Below are 21,429 nucleotides of genomic sequence, written 5' to 3' on the forward strand. Positions count from 1 at the left end.
CACCAGCATTTGGTCTCACAAGGGGTCTGGGGATCTCATCTCGGTACCTAATGGCAGTCAGGCTACCTCTGGTTAGCACATGGATGGATGTGCGACCCTCCAAAGAAATGCCACCATTAGGGTATGTGCACATGATGCGGAAAACGCTGCGGATCCGCGTTTCCGCAGCAGTTTCCCATGAGTTTACATTACAATGTAAACCTACGGGAAACAAAAAACGCTGTGCACATGCTGCAGAAAAAAACACGCGGAAACGCAGCGGTTTACATTCCGCAGCATGTCACTTCTTTCTGCGGATTCCGCAGCGGTTTTACAGCTGCTCCAATAGAAAACCGCAGTTGTAAAACCGCAGTGAAATCCGCAGAAAAACTGCAGTAAATCCGCGATAAATCTGCAGCAAAAACGCAGCATTTTTGCCCTGCAGATTTATCAAATCCGCAGTGGACCATTCTATGTGTGCACATAGCCTTACTGACCCACTGCCAAACTGGTCATGTTGAAGGATGTTGCAGGCAGCAGATTGCTCTCCACGGCGTCTCCAGACGTCTGTCACATGTGCTCAGTGTGAGCCTGTTTTCATCTGTGAAGAGCACAGTGGCGAATTTGCCAATTCTGGTGTTCTGTGGCAAATGCCAAGCATCCTGCAAGGTGTTGGGCTGTAAGCACAACCCCCATCTGTGGATGTCGGGCACTCAAACCAGCCTCAAGAAGTCGGTTGTGCAGACACATGCACATTTGTGGCCTGCTGGAGGTCATTTTGCAGGGCTCTGGCCGTGTTCCTCCTTGCACAAAGGCTGAGGTAGCGCTCCTGCTGCTAGGTTGTTGTCCTCCTACGGCCCCTTCCACGTCTCCTGGTGTACTGGCCTGTCTCCTGGTAGTGCCTCCAGCCTCCGGACACTACGCTGACAGACACAGCAAACCTTCTTGCCACAGCTCGCATTGATGTGCCATCCTGGATGAGCTGCATTACCTGAGCCACTTGTGGGGGCTGTAGAGTCCGTCTCATGCTACCACGAGTGTGAAAGCACAACCAACATTCAAAAGTGACCAAAACATCAGCCAGAAAGCATTGGTACTGAGATGTGGTCTGTGGTCTCCATCTGCAGAACCACTCCTTTATTGAGTGTGTCTTGATAATTGCCAATAATTTCCATCTGTTGCCTATTCCATTTGCACAACAGCATGTGAAATTGATTGTCAAGGAGTGTAGCTTCCTAAGTGGACAGTTTGATTTCACAGAAGTTTGATTTACTTGGAGTTATATTCTGTTGTTTAAGGCTGGGTTCACATTGCGCTAACAGCAGCCCGTTCAACACATGCGTTAAACGGGCTGCATTAACACAAGTGCCGACATGCCAAATCGCTAGCGCAGATAGAGCTAACAGATGCTCTATCTGCGCTAGCGGTGACGGACCCGGAAACGCTGCAGCCCGTGTCCCAGGGTCCGTCACTCAATGACGGCACATCGCTAGTGCACGCCCATTGTGCGTTCGACATAGGGCTTAATGGCGGCGTTAACAAACTGCATTACACCACGTTATAACGTAGTCCGTCTAACGGACTGCCAAAACGTTATGTGAACCCAGCCTAAGTGTTCCCTTTATTTTTTTTCAGCAATATATATATATATATATATATATATATATATATATATATATATATATATATCAGATACCTGCCTCAGGAGCAGGAAGCTCCACTCCGGATCCCTCTCTACACCAGAGGGCCCCTTCCCAATAAATGAATACAAGGTCCTTTCGTAGGAATGGGTTAACATGGAAGCCTAACAATTCAATGACCTCACAAGACCAGAGCAATGTATGAAAAACAGTGTGTAATACACATATTATGAAATGCTACTTATGTCAGCAAAAGAAGAGTTCTCAGGAAAAAGTTTCCATCTAGGACAGGGAAGCTTTGCAATGTTCTGTCATGGTCATGTGAGGATCAGTTACTGCAAAAATGCAGCACCAGGAAGCATGTTCTAGTTGTTGTACTTCTAAGAACGTCTTTGTCACGTCATAAAGAAGACCTTTCACCAGTTTGAGCATGTTAATCTGGCCACCTTATGGAATAGTGGCTGCAGAGCTGAGTAACACTTATATTTTTACATTTATCATCTCCACTGTGGAGATATTGGCTTGTAAAGCCTATGTTAAAATTTATAAGCCCAAGTAAGAGTTACCAGAGATTCTTTTCTGAGAGAGTGTACTGTTCCCTTTGCCTGATGCCAACCAATCATAAGCAGGTGGCGTCATGCAGAAAGCATGTCCGTAGAGAAGCTTAGAGCAGGCTTTCTTCTGTGTGAGACGTGATGACAAAATAGCCTTTTCTCCTATGTGATCTCTACAGAAGCACGTGTAGCAGTGCTAAGTGTGATTATATAAAAGCATCCAGCTCTATTGACAGTGTGGGGAATGGGATGGGGTACTGACTTGAGATGGCAGTGTTTGTAATCACACTCCGCTTTGCTCTAAACACTGACTGCTGTGGGCTCATAGAGGTGTTTGTAATTATACTTCGCTTTTATATAGTAGTTGTATAGATCGGGCGGAGAGCAGGGCTGTGTATCATCTCACAGGATAAGTAATGTAGTTCTGATATTCTGTGTTTTTCCCCTGCATAACACCTCCTGCTTATGATCGGTTAGTATAATGCAGGGGCAAAGTACACGCCACCAGAGATGGATCTGTTGTAACTCCCCTTGATTTACAAATTATAATATAAACTTTATAAGACAATATCTCTGCAAAGAAGATGAGAAATTAAATAAGAACTATGTTTTACTCAGCTCTGCAGCCACTATTCTATGAGGTGTCCCATTTTATATGCTCAAACTGGTGAAAGGTCCTCACTAAAGGGAACCTGCCTGGATCGGGCAGCATGTAGGTACCAGACCCCGGCTGTATGATATCAGCCAGGTATGTTTGACCGAGAGTTTCAGGGAGAAACATTTTAAAAGCCGCCACTTCTCCCCGCCAGCTCCTCTGGAGTGACAGGTCATCCTGCATGTATAAGGCAAGACCTGTCATTCCAGGGTAGCGGGTGTGGAGAAGCCGCTGGGGACGCGCCTGTCCAAAAAGTCATCCAAGTTTATTGGTCCCTGGTAGCTTTTAAAATGTTTTTCTCTGCATTGCCGCAGTGTGCCAGATACATGCTTCCTGTGGATAGGACAGCATGTATCAGCTACAAAATTCCCTTAAACTCACTCTATATGAATAAACAAAATGTCTTCCAAGCAGAAATAACCTGACCGACTTTACATAACTACACTGAAGAACCCATTAAGACATACATTTAGTCTGCACCTAAAAATGTATCCAGTTTTATCGTATACTGCCACAGCAATTAATTATTAGTGCATAATATGATGTATTGTTGAGTCAGAAAAGAAGCAATAGGACCTCAGTCAATTTACTGCAATTTGATTAACACGTTTAAAAAAATAGAAACCGGTTATCAGTGAGCAACGCATCTTTACATACCGCTCTCCAATAACACAAAAATAGTGAGTATAATTGTCTCCATTGATTAACCTCTTAAAATGTAAAGTAGAGCATATTGGAAGAAGGGCGCATTCAGGCGTCCATATAAATCAGTCTGAGATCGGACCGCAATGCACGGACTGCCTGAGGGTCTCCTGACCAGAGTGTAATATCTCCATTAAAATATATGAACCCGTCACGTTCAGGTCGGGAGACCAGCAGCTAGTTTATGCAACGAGAAACGATATCGGACCCATTTATACAGATGTCTGAGTGCATCAGAACAACGAGGGGAAACAAGTAGGAGTATTTGTAAGGGGGTGCATTATGTCCTTGCATTTTTCTTGTCCGTCCTGGTACCGTATGTTATAATATATGTTATTGTATAATGGTATGTTTTACCTTTGACTACTGCTATTGTGTATGTTTCATAATGTACATATTTATTACTGCTGCTTTGTATAAGATGTTCATTGTTTGTTATAGGGAAAGTGTAGTACCCACGTTTTGCCACAAAATGGGGTACATTACAGTTTTAGATATAGCACTGTAAATAGTTAATATAGGAGGGGTCACTATGGTTAAGACAGGAGGACTTATTGATTATAGTCAGTTGGGACCAGGGAGCACGTACCGTCCAGAAGGGCTTATAGGCCTGGGGACGAGGCAGTGACACCGCAACATTCAAGTGTAAGCACAGCCATCCAGGACCAGTGGGGAAGACTAAAACCGTGGCAACAGTAATAACATTGACAGGGAGTGAAGAAGTTGGAGCTTCGTTGTGGTCACAGCAGAACAGATGTGCAGAACACTCATGTTGAGTAATACTTCGTGGGTTGATGCCCTCGAATCCGGGGCTAAATGGACAAGGAAACTCCCAATAGGAGTAGGGCTGAACAGGAAAGACACTGAGGAGCCGTATGATACGGACCGACCCGGGAACTTGCTTAGTGACAAAGGGAAGAGTGCAGGGAAAGTGGAAGAGTGCTGCTTGAAACATGGTATTAATGCCGTTATGGCAATGGAAGTGCTGTGTCCTGAAGTCAGTAAAGTTATTCAGTTAAAAGCTGCAATGGACTGTGTCTAAATTAATGTGAAGCCGATTACAGCAACACAGAGAAGATCCTGACGGCACAGTGAGAGAAGACACAGGTATGCAGAGTAATGGACACTATATATGTGATGGGAGGCCAGGGCGGCACTGATATACAAAAATCCTCGGCTATGACTGCAGCCCTGACTGTCCCCCATTATATTGACAGACTATAGGATATGTTGCCACTTTGAGTCCTATTGTATGAAACTTATTGTGGGCCCCATCGGGGACAGTGATGATAATGTGTGCAAACTGTAAAGCGCTGCGGAATATGTTAATGCTATATAAAAATAAATATTTATCATGTAATATATGTTTTATTTTATTTATACCATTATATAGAAAAGTGTAGTCTACTATGTCATTACATACCTTCTTAAGATACACCAACTATCCGGCCTAATAGAAGCCAAAAGGACAAAGGTGTACGGGTAAAGGCAAGGTAATAATGATTATGTTCACAGATCAGTGGGGCTACAATTTGAGACATTCCAACTAACTGTGTGTGATTATACCTGACACAGGTTCCTCCCAGCTTCAGCTTCCCATCTCACAGGTGGACAAGGTTACAATACAGCAGAGCTCTGAGAGCTGCAGAAAATGTGTTTGTAAGGAGACAAAGTTCAGTTCTACTGTTCGATGTTCATTACATGTCTCACACTGTTAACACCTCCTTTAATATAAAATAATCTCTGGAGGCAGATTCTGAGGAAGAGCCATGTTCGGCCCAGAGCCCTCAACAGCTCATTTGCATATAATAAAAATGTGGATTTCTCTGGAATAAGACATCAGATTGCAGATATCAAGGTATCATTTTACTCAGCTTCCTATGACCTACATGCCCACATAGGTAGGTTAGGAGGTTTGATCCTACTGACAGATTCCCTTTAAGGGCAAGACAGATGTGTATATAGTCAGCTGAAGACCGTTGTGCCTAGATGTCATTAACCCACTGCTGATAAACTATCGTCTCAAGATATATTAAACCCTTGTCAGAAATAGTCATCACTTTTTACAAGTTACATTTCATACAGCTCTGATTTATTACTTGTAGGAACATTCCAGAACATCCGCTCATAACTAATTTGCATAGTGTTGGCTTGTAAACGCATCAACAGCTTCCTCTGAGCCAAATCCCATTTAATTACCCATCTCCTCATTTATTCTAAGCAAGTGCATCCAACTCTTTGATCCGGATCCTCATTGTGACCAGGAAATTATCTGCCAAGGGGATGACTCTGCAGGGCTGCTCATCAGTGCGCTGTGCCAAGTATGACATCAGCAGCCAGTGACCACGGAGAAGAAATCATTGTCTCTGCACGGTATCTTTAGGTCAATGAAAAATATCTTGCCAATATTTTTTACATTTTCACAGTCAATAAAAATTTTGCAATTTTATATGAAGCATAACCTAAGCATTATACCACCTTGCCACATGTTTTTTAACCCCTCCACGACCTATGACGTATAGATACATCATAGGTCGTGTCCCGGCATTTGATGCGGACTCCGGTGCTGAGCCCGCATCTTTTCCGGCACATTACAGGTGATTTGATTAGTTGTCATGTGCCTGTAACGGCCGCGGTTGGAATAAAGATCCACCCGCGGCTGTTAACATGTTAAATGTCACTGTCGATTTCTGACAGCGGCATTTAATGCACGCTTACAGGAACCATGTCACAAATCCCACTTATTGGCGCCCCTGTCACATGATTGCTGGGCAACGATGGGTTGGCATGACAACCGGATGTCTGCAGAAGTCTCCCGTGCTTGTTATTGCAGATCTCCTATGGACGGCAGCCTGTGGCCGGCGTTCATAAGAGATGATGATTTTGCCACACATGACAGGGCTGGAGCCCTGCTATGTGTAGCACAAGTGATCAAATGATTGCAGCTTCAAGTCTCCTAAGGGGACTATTGTAGCAATTAGAAAGTAGAAAAAAAAAAAAGGTTAAAAATATTTACAAATAAATGTTAAAAATGTAAACATTCAAATCACCCCCCTTTTGCTCCATTCAAAATAAAGCAATTAAAAAAAAAATCAAAAATACACATTTGATACTGATCAGAAACGCCATCAAAATATAAAAACAATTACCCCTGTAAACTTTGGATATGATGACATTCTGTAATTATTTGTATCCGGTGGTATAATTGATAATGATAAATGCAAATGTGTGCATTGTTTGTTTATTCTGGAATAAATAAACGAATTAAAAAAAAAATAAAATATAAAAACAATTAGATCAGTCAATGGCATGAGAAAAATAATCAAAATGCCAGAATTACGGTGTTTGGCCACGGCAGCATTGTAATAAAAAACAGTAACAGGGGACCAAATCATCATATCTACCCCAAAAATAGTATCATTACAAATATCAACTCATCGTGCCCCAAAAAAAAAAAAAGCCCTCACCCAGTCCCAGATCCCTAAAAATGGAAATGGTACAAGGTCTTGAAAAATGGCGCTTTTTTTTTTACATTTGATTTTACAACCTTTTTTTTTTTTTAACCACTTAAATAAAAAAGAACCTAGACATGTTTAGTGTCTATGGACTCGTAATGACCCTGAGAATCATAATGGCAGGTCAGTTTTATCATTTAATGAACATGCTTAAAAAAAAAAAAAGAAAATTGTAGCATTGCACTTTTTTGCAGTTTCACAGCATTTGGAATGTTTTCTTCCGTTTCCTAGTGCATTATACGATAAAACAAAACAAAACAAAAACGCTAAATACCAAGGTCGTGAAGGTGTTATATGACTTATCAATCCTAGAATATGCTTAAGAAAACTATCTTTAGCCATTATTCCAAGAAAATGTGTGTTTAAAATTGACAACTGACCATCACCTTTCCCATTGTAGATTGATCGAATGTCTAATGATACATCCCATTGAATGGGTAATGGCAACCTCAAGTTTTACATTTATTCAAACACTTTCAGGTGGAATAATAGCAGAATAGCAAAAGCTTTATGAAAATATATACAAATGGTTATTTAAAGGGAAATATAAAGTATTTACTGAACATAATTGACAGCTCCCAGTAAGAGAAACAAAAACATCTTGTAAATATACCTTTTATTATGTTGATTAACAATAATAAAATGATAAATGATATACCAAAGCACGCTTTCCTGACAACTTAGGGCTCTTCATCAGACATGGAATAACAAAGAGCAGAGATATGGCATAATAAATGGGTATTTAAAAAAATAAAAATAAAAAAAAAATATGAGCTTGGAGAATAAGGTCCCAGTCATTACATCACTCCAGACCGTCTTTAGCGCAGACTTGAGTTGTTCCAGAAATGTTGCCACTTTTCCAATCTTTTTATGCCAGAAGCTTTGATGAATCTGGTCCTATATCTTTAATTAGTTTAGATAAGTGGTGTGAAAGTTTTACTGTTCCAAAATTGATTTAAGCTCAGAGACATGATGCCTCACTATCTCTGAGCCAGGTTCCTCAGATGTTGCAGTACCGTAAACAGATGTAGTCCTGTGTGGAGTGTATCAAAGACTGGCAAATTTGTAAGTAGTCTTCAAAACTTGCTTGTTAATTTATTTTTTTTTTGTTAGCTATTAACAGGTTTATGGACAAACTTATTATTTTCCCATTTCTGAGGCTAGGGTCACACTGGCACAAAATAAAAGTTGACAGATTCATCCAGATATGTCATTTGTCATCTGTATGGCATTTGTTTTTATACAGCAACAATTAAAAAATGTACAAGACCAAATACAATTTCCCATGTTAAAGAATAGCAATGCATCTAAAAATCAGATGCCATACCAATACTCCATAAGGAATCATTCTTTTTTACGCACCCATAGACTTGAATAGACAAGACTCATACGACACACGACAGTAGCCAATGCATTCAGCCCCACTGATTCACACTGGTCCATTTTCCACAGATGTCACTTGGACCAAAAATATGGTGGTGTGAACGATCCCTAACTAAAAGCAATCTATGGTTTGTTTTTTTTAACTGACTTAGTCTACGTTCACATTAGCGTTCGGCGCCGCAGCGTCGCCGCATGCGTCATGCGCCCCTATATTTAACATGGGGGCGCATGGACATGCGCTGTGCTGCGTTTTGCGACGCATGCGTTTTTTTGGCCGCAAGCGTTGGGCGCAGAGAACGCAGCAAGTTGCATTTTTTTTGCGTCCAACTTTCGGCGAAAAAGGACGCATGCGTCGCAAAACGCAGCGTTTTAGCATGCGTTTTGTTGCGTTTTTGTTTGCGTTGTGCATTGCGTCGCCGACGCAGCGGCGCACAACGCAAATGTGAACGTAGCCTAATACAGGTACCGAAACAATTTTTTTATTTCTTTTTTAACTAAAGATGGACATGTCAGAACTGATGCCAAATCCTCCTGAAGAGCAGCACAGAATGACGGCAGATTGATGAGCTAGAACACAGTCGACAAATAGAAGTAGCCATCAATCAACGGTAAGTGGGGTGAAAGTGGGTAAACTCTGATCTCAAATGATAAAAGACCAAACTGTAAAGATTAATGCTGCTACATAAAACATTCAGCAGCAGCAAATGGATCACCCATGGTTGGGCTGGCCTCCGGTAGGGCAAGGTTTGCATATGTCAATGGAACCAATGAGACCCATTAGGTTTGATAGTGGACAATCCCACTTTCCCATGGGATTATTTCCCCCCCTACGAATTACTGACATACAGCCTTGTGTATGCACTAACACCTGCAGAATTGATTCTTAACACAGAAGGTGGGACCAACATTTCCAGTTCAAAACTGTCTAAATAAATCAATAAAGGTCTCAGTCACAATGTGTGATTGCAATTGATTGACTGTATAAAAACTATACATTTGAAGTTTTTGAGTACAACCCATGGGGTGCCACTGATCTCCCAACTAAAAACCTCCATGATCTGTATGACCTATAAGGCTACGCTCACACACATACAGGGCTCTCTGCTGAGCATCTTCAGGGTTTCCATCGGAATCCCCCAAAAAACAAAGATTCCAACAGGACCATTCACTGTCATAAAGCCAACGGTGTCACTTTGGATGCTGTCTGGCAGTGTATACAACATGCACAAAACCATGGTCTACCACAATTTTGTGCAGGCCTGAAAAAGACTAACACTGCCATGACTGTTCCTGGATAGTGTCCAAAGTGACTCTGCAGGGCTCATAAGTGAATGGCTCCATCAATTCAATAGCTTTATTCATAAATCACAAAACAAATGACCATCCAGATCTACTAGGTGGTGGTCAGGGTTCAATACAACTAAATAAAATGTATATATTTAAAGTTCAAACCCTCAATGTTAAAGGCAGTATAATCCAAGGAAGAGGTGACTAAGCAGTCAACTATAGATCTATGCAACATTTATACAAACCCCATGCTCAGACTCAGAAAAGCGTAACCAACACAGACCTGGTGCATATTTCACAGTTTCACCGTCTGCTTTTTCAGGGGGTTCAGCTGAATAAAATGTATTAATCTCCAATAGAAACAATGGTAGATTTGAGCAATGCAGTTTTGCAACATTTTCAACCGAGGCTTGTAAAGGGTTAAATTAAAAACACTAATCATGAATTTTATGAGAAGAGTGCAGGGAACTTTTAAGAGTAAGGGTTAACCAAGGACATGTGCGTAATAACCTGCTGTAGAAATACGCTCCGCTCCGGTATCCCACAGCCGAGGATAAAGTTTCACTCCTGACTCAATAACATCCTGTCTTTTCATCCCTTTCATGGCCTCCATGACACATACCTTCTCATTTTCTACAGGTTTCCAAGCTCCTTGCCTGTGATGTTGACAACTGATTGTAGGTCAGAAGCAAAATCACAGCCTTTGCACAAATGGGGGAGCTTTAATATTGCAACTTCTGAAGTTTTAATATTTTTGGAGGGTTTTTTTCCTTCCTTTTTTAGGTAACAACATTATGAATAACAGAATTCATTCTCAAATCTGTAAGTATAAATGCTGCCTTTCTAAAAAGAGAGAGAGAAAAAAAAGGTTGTCCTTGCATCATCCTTGTCCTTATGGTGCACTATTACTTGTGCGCCCTTTGCCTTTTTAGCTGCACCAATTTTAGTAAACATTTACTTCAGGAAACTACTCTTCAAATCTACTTTTAACACAAAAAGGTCCCGGAGAAAGCCCAATTGCCCTGTAGTTAGAGCCACACATGCCCAGATATTGCATGGGAATCTCATCTGCACTATCGCACGTTCCTTCGCTGCCTCATTGCCGTAAACTGAACTTACATAAGAAAAGGAATGATACAAAACACATGGAATGATCGCTACACAAAGTACGGTAATTACAGATACAATTTGGGTGGGAATGCAAATTATTAATTACCAATTGCTTTATAGAGGGCAGGCATGAATTGTCCAAAGTACCGTATGTGCAAACTGTCTCATTTTTTCCTAATGTTCAGAAGCCATATTGCTCTTTACAGAGGGCCTGTCAGCAGCTCAAAAGTGTCTTGTTTGTCCCTTATTTTATTCCTCCCCAAATATTTTTTTCTCTTTAAATATACCATAATGTTGCAAATATATTTTTGTTTAGTGCACACAGTATACTTATTTTTTTTGGTCATTACCAAGGGGCACATTGGATGGTACAGTTGTCAAGACAAATCAGCCAACGCTCAGTGAGTGGGTCTAATCCAACACCAGTGCATGGTTCTTATTGGGTATGGGACGGCTGCCTAAGCAACTGTGCAGCCAATTTACAACAGAAGCCAGAATGAGCAGCACAGTATGCCTCGATAATCCCTTTAAGATGCGCATCATTGCTGTACATGTGTTTATCATCTCTTCGACAGGGTCAAGGTTTGCATTTGAGCCTTTTATTAAAGAGGTTGTCCACTACTTTTTCATTGATGATCTATCCAAAAGGATAGGTCATCAATGTCTGATCAATTGGGGTCCGACACCTGGGCCAATCAGCTGTTCTTGGTGTTAGGGGCCGCTGATTGGAAATACTTGCTTGCAGTCATCAAAGAAAAAGTAGAGGACAACCTCTTTAAGTGCCAAGTTGACCATCATTATTCTAGTGCAAGTGTCACGCTGGTGGATTGTGGACCTAATGTGCCACGGGCTTTCCTTACCTGTAGGGTAAGCAGCTACCTAGTATTCACTAAAGCGCCTAATGGTGGAGTTAGGCTTGAGCTGCAGGTAGCCGCCGGGTACCACTCCTAGGGCAGGCCCCGGTACTGCAGAAGCTGACTCCAAGGGTCAGAATAGCAGAAACTGACTGAGTCCAAGGCAGGACAGGATAGAGATGGTAATGAAGTAGACACTGGTTCAGAAGGAACTGGTACAGGCAGCGTGGATTCCAGGTACCACAGGAGCGGTTTCAGGATTGTCTCAGACGAATGCTGGAAAGAAGAACTGGTACGGATGCATGTTTAACTGGACTGGTACAGGAACCTAGTAACAAACTGGCAGACTGACTAACTACTTGAGCTTTGAGAAAGAACAAGCTGTTGTTCGAAACGTGTAATCTGTTACTCACTATCATGTGAGTTCATCCTACTGGACTTCATGTTTTATTCACAATTTGGAATTTTTTTGGAAGCTGGATTTTCCTCTTTTTTGCTACATTTGTTCCACACGATGACTAACTACAATTGTTGCTCAGGCATCTCCAACAGGTGGAGGGGCTTTAAGTATTAAGTGCCTCCCATTTATGGACTGGGGACACATTAGGAGTGTGTGCGCTGTCTCTATAAGAGACAGAAGTGCACGTATGCCCTAATGCCCTAAGCACTCTGCCAGACAATGGGACCTGGAAGGCGAAGCAGGAGATGCAGCAGGATGGCCTGGGCGCTGAGTAAGTCGGCATCCCTGCCGGCTGGGAGGAGCAGAGGCATGCAGGGGTGCTGGTGTTACAACACGCAGCAGATGTTATTACCACACATCGGGTTCAATGTAAATGAAAGTACACAATTAGCTGATAATCATATAGCCACTTTATTATGGATCAATAACCTGTAAATAATTGATTTTTACTTAAAAATTGTAAAACTGCAACTCAAACTACTGCAGTCTGCTCCGGTGAGAGTAATATGTCCACGTCATATGAGAGGAAAAAAAAAAAAAAAACTGTTGCAAATTCTATTGCGGATTTTACATTCTTAGCCTATGTGCACACGTTGCGGATTGGGGTGCAGAATTTTCTGCACAAAATCCGCATCTCCTGGCAGAAAACGCAGGTGCAGATTTGACGTGTTTTTTAATGCGGATTTTGTGCGTTTTTGTTGCGGATTTCATGCGTTTTTTACCCCTGCGGATTTCTATAATGGAAGGGTGCAGAAACGCTGCAGATCTGCACAAAAGTAGTGACATGCTACTTCTTTTGTTCCGCAGCGTTTTTCATGCGGAATTTTCCGCACCATTAGCACAGCATTTTTTTTTTTCCTATTGATTTACATTGTACTGTAAATCACTTTATCTGCAGCGTTTCTGCGCGGAAAAAAACGCTGCGGATCCGCACTAAATCCGCATCGTGTGCACACAGCCTAAGTTGCAAAATTTGGAGAAAGAATTAACTTGCTGTGGATTTAAAAATCCTTTGCAAGTGTCAATAATGCAAATTACCATAAAATAACTACTTTATTATTGGGGTTCCCCACTGCTGCTCACCCACTTATCTCACATTTTGTCTGCAAGGTTTTAAATATTTGTATTTAATAAAGTATATAGTTTATGGTAATTTGCATTACTACATTTTGTACTGGCACTTTTTTTTTGTCTTGGTTGCATTTGTTGTTTCGGTGCCCATCATGGCCCTAGGATTAGAACTTCTTGTTGATTAAAAAATCCACAGGAAACCTGTAATGTGTGAACAAGCCCTAGAACTCAATTACAGAATGACACCACTTGTAGAAATGGTAGGGCAAAATAATAGGTTCAGCAAAATGAAATCAGGCCCCGGGGTGTGACGTGCTGTTATGGCCCTCGCTCTGCTTAGTAACTTGTAGTCTATGTATATCTTTGTCTGATCTACTGTATTGGTGTGTAGCAAAAAAAAAGGAAAAACAAAAAAAAACTTGCATTATATGGACTAGCTTATATCTGCTGCAGGATATTAGGTCAGATGTTTTTATTATTACATTGTCTTTACCTGATATACTCACTTCTTTGCTAATAAACTCTTTGAATAAAACCAGAGATGCAAAACGCATCACCACAAGGTGAGCAAAATATCAAACGCTGCTCTGCTGCATCTGTAAAAAAACGCAAAAAGAAACACCTTTTATGCACATTAATTGATATATAAAGAATTTATCACTTATAATGGGTGTCACGGGCAGAGCAGAGCCACAACCCTGATACTCCCAAAGACACTACACTACAAGACATACACAGCCACTTACTAACAAACAACCATGCTGAAAGGTTAATGTGTCACTGTCTAGGAGGCGGCTCAGTAGAAACTGGTGACTCCTCTGCCCTGTTCTGCCCACATGATGACATGGTTAGCATTTCGTAATCCCTATGGATGAGACGATCACTAAAAAGTCTGTGGAGAAATGGAGTTATTTATATTGGATTCTGTTACAACCAGAAATTAATCACAGAAGACCTTTCACTGGATTTTTTAAAAAACTTTCTAGTAGCTCCTTCAATTGCTGCTGTTCCACTGATTTGGGAACAGTTTATCTATGCCCCTCCATTCCAAGGTTAAGCCCCCAGTAATAAAGAATGCCCAAATTTTCACTTCAACCAACTGGGCATATACCACAGAACTTCTCTGTAGAACTTTGCTTTTTCACCCTTATAACACAGGCCAATCAAAACATCATAGAGGGGAAAAAGCAAACACCCACCGAGATCACAGCTGCAGCCTGACTCAGTGACTCTCCTGACAAAGAGATTTGTATCATGTGATCACAGTGAGAACTCCAATCGCCATGTCCCTTCTTGCTATCGTAGCACAGGAGAGCCTGTAACACGATTTGGTACAGGGCCACGGCTATGCACCACTGTTGCTCTCCTGTGCTGCAATAGAAGGAAAGGATGTGGGTAATGCAGAGTTCTTAGCATTTTCACGCAAGGAAAACTCATCCCAGGAAAACACACTGAGCCAGGCTGCAGCTGTCACCTCAGTGGGCGTTTGCTTTCCCCCCCCTCTATATGACGCAGCCATGATTTGATTGGCCAGCATCACTACAGGAGAAAAATAAAACACTTGCAGAGAAGTTTTGTTATACAAGTAGTTGGTTGAAAGGAACAGAAGTGCCCAAAAGATAAATTATTACTGAAAAACACAACTTTGGAACAGAGGGGGCATAAAAAAAAATTATACAAAAAAACACTGTTCCAGAATTATTGGAGTGGAGCAGCAGAAATTGGTGGAAGTACTGAGTTTACATGAAAAAGTCAAGAGGTACCATATTAGAAATCTTAGAGCTGGCATGGCTACATGGCACATGCCACTTCATTGAACTTCTAAAAAGAATTATGTTCTAGAATCTAGGCTGCCAAAAGCCTCCTAACAGCATGTTCAAATGTGATGCAGCAAGTGAAATAAAACAATATTAGTAATCTATGTTTATGGATGTTGAAAGTTAACTTATAACAGCACCATAGAGTAAAACTGGCTACATTACAACTAACCTGACAGCCTTGAAGGGCTAGGAACAGAGGCTGCAAGCACGTCCCATAGGTGATGAAATGCAGACTATATAGTCAGAAATGACAGTCTATGGGAGTCAGGATATATCTACCTCACAGAAAAGCTGCCTACACAAGGAAAAATACGAAACAATAATTAGGCATTTTCTTGGTTTTAAAACAGGTCCTTGATGGAAAATTCTTCTTTATTAATTGTGCTATCTCCAATAAGAAAAAAATCTCCAGAATCTGACCTTTTCCTTTTCTCACCTTTAAGCAGGAAAAACTCTTACCGAGCCTCTTATTAATTCTTGTCTTAACTACTACGACTCTCTGATAGGTCTCCCCCTTACCAAACTTTCTCCTCTCCAATCAGTCCTGAATGCAGCAATCAGAACAGTATTTGTCCAGCCCCTACACCGATGCTTCCAACCTGTGCCAGCCATTAGACTAGTGAGCAATCCACATAAACTTATTACTTACCCACAACTCTCCACAGATCTGAACCACCTTATATCTCCTCCCTCATCTCTATATTCCTACATGTGCCCTGCGTTCTGCAACTGATCTAAGACTAACATCCTCCATAATCTGAACCTCCCACTTCTTTCTCCAAAGACTTCTGTGTGTTGCGCCAGTTTTTGGGGAATGCTCTAGCCCAGAAAATCCTATTAGTACCTATCCCCAACATTTTTAAGTGTGATTTAAAAACACATCTCTTTGGACAGACCCCATCACCTCACTTCACTTATTTATCCTCTGTTCCACCTTGTAATTTTTCCTCAGAATCTGCTCCCTTATTCATCTGTCTCCACATCATCCATGCACCGAATAGCACTTGGTTACTGCACTTACACAGATACCGGCTTATGACCGGATCCTGCAGCTTTATATCATATATGACAAATGCGTTCTATGTATTGTGTCTGCCCCCATCTCTATAGAATATAAGCAGGGTCCTCACTCCTGTAACAGTTGAACTATGTGTTGGACATTGTCTTTATATGTCATGTCAGACTAACTTAATTTCCTTCTATGACAGAATCACTGACTGGGTGGATCAAGGAAATGCTGTAGATATAGTATATCTTGACTTCAGCAAAGCATTTGACAAAGTATCTCACACAATCCTTATTGGAAAAATGACTAAGTATAGAATGGACAAGGCAACTGTTAGGTGGATTCATAACTGGCTTAGTGATCGGACCCAAGAGTGGTCGTAAATGGCTGCACATCCAGTTGGAAGAATGTCTCAAGTGGGGTACCACAGGGTTCTGTCCTGGGCCCTGTATTGTTCAACATATTTATCAATGATTTAGATGAAGAAATTGAGGGTACACTAACTATATTTGCTGATGACACAAAGCTAGGAGGGATAGCTAATACTAGAGAAGAGAGAGACAGGAAAAATGCAAAGTATTACATTTGGGCAATAAAAATGAAAAAATCATTTACAGAATGGGAGGCATAGGGCTAAGCAACAGCACATGTGAAAAAGACTTGGGTATACTAATAGATAAACTGAACATGAGTCAACAGTGTGACGCAGCAGCAAAAAAGGCAAATACAATTCTGGGATGTATTAACAGAAGCATACAGTCTATATCACGCAAAGTCATTATTGCCCTCTACTCCTCTTTGGTCAGACCTCATCTGGAATGCTGTGCCCAGTTTTGAGCACCACATTTTAAAAAAGACATCAACAAACTGGAGCAAGTTCAGAGAAGAGCCACCAGAATGGTGACCGCTCTGCAAACCATGTCCTATGAGGAACGGTTGCAGGATTTGGGAATGTTTAGCTTGCAAAAAAGAAGACTGAGAGGAGACTTAATAGCTGTCTACAAATATCTCAAGGGCTGTCACAATGTAGAAGGATCATCTTTATTCTCATTTGCACAAGGAAAGACTAGAAGCAATGGGATGGAACTGAATGGAAGGAGACACAGATTAGAAATTAGAAAAAACTTTTTGACAAGGTGATTAGTGAGTGGAACAGGGTGCCACGAGAGGTGGTGAGTTCTCCATCCATGGAAGTTTTCAAACAGAGGCTGGACAGACATCTGTCTGGGATGATTTAGTGAATCCTGCTTTGAGCAGGGGGTTGGACCAGATGACCCAGGAGGTCCCTTCCAACTCCACCATTCTATGATTCTATGTCCAGCTCAATTGTAAAGTGCTGTGGAGTATGTTGGTGCTTACATAGAGAATTATAATCCTAAGGACTCCTTCATGCAAATCTGCATTGCGATCGTTATCGGATATACTGTGAATTATTCTGTGTGCAAAAATAATTTCCAATGAAGAAATAATTCTGCAGACGCACAGGTAAGTTGAATACTGACAGTGGTGCAGACTAGCAATACGTAAAAAAAGGCGCAAAAATGACATGGGAATACAATGGTGCCTTTGTCTTCTTTCTCTTTCAATCTACTTGATATTAAGGCTACAAAACTGAGGGATTTTCCAGAATCTGCTCTGTATGAGGCCCCATGCACATGTGAGTATTTGGTGAGTTTTTACCTCAGTATTTGTCAGCCAAAGTCAGGAGTGGGTGATAAATGCAGAAGTGGTGACATGTTTCTATTTCACTTTTCGTCTAATTGTTCCATTGCTGGGTTTGACTTACAAATACTGAGGTATAAAAAATAAATAAATCACCAAATACTCAACATGTGAATGTGGCCTGAGCCTCTTAGCTGTGGTATTAACCCCTTACCGACATCGGACGTACTATCCCGTCCGATGTCGGCTCCCCTGCTTTGCTGCAGGGCTCCGCGGTGAGCCCGCATCAAAGCCGGGACATGTCAGCTGTTTTGAACAGCTGACATGTGCCCGCAATAGCGGCGGGTGAAATCGCGATTCACCCGCCGCTATTAACTAGTTAAATGCCGCTGTCAAACGCAGACAGCGGCATTTAACTACTGCATCCTGCCGGGCGGCCGGAAATGAGGTCATCGCCGACCCCGTCACATGATCGGGGGTCGGCGATGTGTCAGGACAGTAACCATAGAGGTCCTTGAGACCTCTATGGTTACTGATCGCCTGTAGCTGTGAGCGCCACCCTGTGGTCGGCGCTCACAGCACACCTGATTTTCTGCTACATAGCAGCGAACAGCAGATCGCTGCTATGTAGCAGAGGCGATCGTGCTGTGCCTGCTTCTAGCCTCCCATGGATGCTACTGAAGCATGGCAAAAGTTTAAAAAAAAAGTTAAAAAAAGTGAAAAAATAAAAAAAAAAATATATAAAAGTTTAAATCACCCCCCTTTCGCCCCAATCAAAATAAATCAATAAAAAAAAAAATCAAATCTACACATATTTGGTATCACCACGTTCAGAATCGCCCGATCTATCAATGAAAAAAAAAGCATTAACCAGATCGCTAAACGGCGTAACGAGAAAAAAAATCGAAATGCCAGAATTACGTTTTTTTGGTCGCCGCGACATTGCATTAAAATGCTATAACGGGCGATCAAAAGAACGTATCTGCACCGAATTGGAATCATTAAAAACGCCAGCTCGGCACGCAAAAAATAAGCCCTCAACCGACCCCAGATCATGAAAAATGGAGACGCTACGAGTATCGGAAAATGGCGCAATTTGTTTTATTTTATTTTTTTTTTAGCAAAGTTTGGAATTTTTTTTCACCACTTAGGTAAAAAATAACCTAGTCATGTTAGGTGTCTATGAACTCGTAATGACCTGGAGAATCATGATGGCAGGTCAGTTTTAGCATTTAGTGAACCTAGCAAAAAAGCCAAGCAAAAAACAAGTGTGGGATTGCACTTTTTTTGCAATTTCACCGCACATGGAATTTTTTTTCCCGTTTTCTAGTACACGACATGGTAAAACCAATGATGTCGTTCAAAAGTACAACTCGTCCCGCAAAAAATAAGCCCTCACATGGCCAAATTGACAGAAAAATTTAAAAGTTATGGCTCTGGGAAGGAGGGGAGTGAAAAACGAACACGGAAAAACGAAAAATCCCACGGTCATGAAGGGGTTAATGTAAGGACACGTGTACATGTTGAGTATTTGGTAAGTTTTTTTACCTCAGTATTTGCAAGTCAAAAACCAGGAGAGGAACAATACATCTGTATTTTTCACCCACTCCTGGTTTTGACTTACAAATACTGAGGTAAAAAACTCACCAAATACTCAATGTGTGCACGTGGCCTTACTGTACTAGAGTGGTAGAAAAGATTTTTATGAAATCTAATCTGCACCTTGTGAAGAAAATCTGTATGGGAAATTGAACAGCGTTGCAGATTAGATATTCACAACCTGTCCTGTCAATTTGCTGTTGTTTTTCAATGTGGATTTCACCTCTGACCAGACTATGAATGATAAACCCCACTAACAAGATGAATCTTTATTAGGTATATGCTAAAAGTATCAAATCACTAAAAACAATTGTGGACTGGCCCTAAGGCTATGTGCACACGTTCAGGATTTCTTGCAGAAAATTCCTGAGAATTCCGGACATTTTCTGCAAGAAATCCGAAAGAAAACCGCATGCGTTTTTGCCGCGGTTTTGCCGCGTTTTTGCCGCGGTTTTTTCCGGACACTTCCCAATGCATTTTGGAGTGGGAAATCCGCAAAAAAACAGCAAAATTAATGAACATGCTGCGTTTTTTACCGCGATGCGTTTTTACCGCGGAAAAAAACGCATCATGTGTACAAAAAGTGCAGAATTCATTAAAAATGATAGGATGCATAATATAAGCAGATTATTTGCGGTTTTATAGCGTTTTTATAGGGAAAAAACGCGAAAAAAACGCGAATAATCTGCAACGTGTGAACACAGCCTAAGGAAGCTAACATAGCATCAATATTTTAAAATATTTCCAAACCACACTGCTCAAAAAAATAAAGAGAACACTAAAATACCTAGACATCCTAGACATCACTGAATGAAATATTCTAGTTGCAAATCTGTATTGATCTGGAATGTGTTGAGAACAATAAAACATAAAAATGATCAATGTAACTCAAAATTAATATCCCATGGAAATCTGGATTTGGAATGATACTCAAAATCAAAGTGGAAAATCAAACTACAGGCTGATCCAATTTCAGTGGAAATGCCTCCAGACAAGGAAGTGATGCTCGGTAGTGTGTGTGGCCTCCACGTGCCTGTATGACCTCCCTACAATGCCTGGGCATGGTCCTGATGAGGCAAGTGGATGTTCTCATGAGGGATCTCCTCCCAGACCTGGATTAAATCATCAGTCAACTCCTGGACAGTTTGTGGTGAAATGTGGCGTTAGTGGATGGAATGAGACATGATGCACCAGATTTGCTCGATTGGACTCAGGTCTGGGGAATGGGAAAGCCAGTCCATATCATCAATGCCTACATCATGCAGGAACTGCTGACACACTTTAGCCACATGATGCCTAGCATTGTCATGCATGAGAAAGAACCCAGGGCCCACTGCACCTGCATATGGTCTCACAATGGGTCCGAGGATCTCGTCCCGGTACCAAATGACAGTCAGGGTACATCTGGCTAGAACATGGAGTGCTGTGCAGCCCTCCAAAGAAATGCCACCCCACACCACTACTGACCCACTGCCAAACCGGTCATGCTGGAGAATGTTGCAGACAGCAGAATGTCTGCTCAGTGTGAACCTGCTCTCATCCGTGAGGAGCACAGAGCGCCAATGTCCAATCTGCCAATCTTGGTGTTCTCTGGCAAATGCCATTCGCATTGTGAGCTCTAAGCACAATACCCACTTGTGGAAGGCGAGCCCTCATACTAACCTCATGGAGTCTGTTTCTGACAGTTTGTGCAGACACATGGATGTTAGTGGCCTCCTGGAAGTCATTTTGCAGGGCTCTGGCACTGCTCCTTCTGTTCCTCCTTGCACAAAGGAGGAGGTAGAGGTTCTGCTGCTGGGTTGTTGACCTACGATCCTCTCCACATCTCCTGGTGTACAGGCCTGTCTACTGGCATCTGCTCCATGCTCTGGACACTGTGCTGACAGACACAGCTACCCTTCTTGCCACAGCTCGCATTGATGTGCCAACCTGGATGAGCTGCACTACATGAGCAACTTCTGCGGGATGGCTACTGTACCTCTAGGGGTGAGAAAAACAAAAAAAAGGCTAAAGTGACCAAAACAACAGCCAAAAAGGATGAGAACAGAGAAATGGTCTGGGGTCACCCTCTACAGAACCACTACTTTATAGGGATTGTATTGCTAATTGCCTATCATTTCTACCTGTTGTCT

General features: G+C 41.7%; 1 protein-coding gene across 7 annotated transcripts in view; it reads right to left on the reverse strand.

Annotated features, from left to right (window-relative positions):
- Nucleotides 1–21,429, reverse strand: part of CSRNP2 (cysteine and serine rich nuclear protein 2) — a 68,078-nt gene that overhangs the window by 40,737 nt on the left and 5,912 nt on the right. Inside the window, exons 2-5 of one of the 7 annotated variants that reach the window (XM_077297808.1) lie at nt 20,960–21,277; nt 15,200–15,325; nt 13,957–14,102; nt 13,704–13,806 (exon numbers count right to left, since the gene is read on the reverse strand). The exons of 1 other annotated variant lie outside the window; for it this stretch is intronic. The gene's annotated coding sequence lies outside the window, so the exon portion shown is untranslated. The remainder of the gene's footprint in view (nt 1–13,703; nt 13,807–13,956; nt 14,103–15,199; nt 15,326–20,959; nt 21,278–21,429) is intronic. 5 more of the 7 variants (XM_077297807.1, XM_077297809.1, XM_077297811.1 and 2 more) reach the window with 5 other exon arrangements.

This window comes from Ranitomeya variabilis, chromosome 3 (genome assembly GCF_051348905.1).
Source record: "Ranitomeya variabilis isolate aRanVar5 chromosome 3, aRanVar5.hap1, whole genome shotgun sequence".
Taxonomy (NCBI): Eukaryota; Metazoa; Chordata; class Amphibia; order Anura; family Dendrobatidae; genus Ranitomeya; species Ranitomeya variabilis.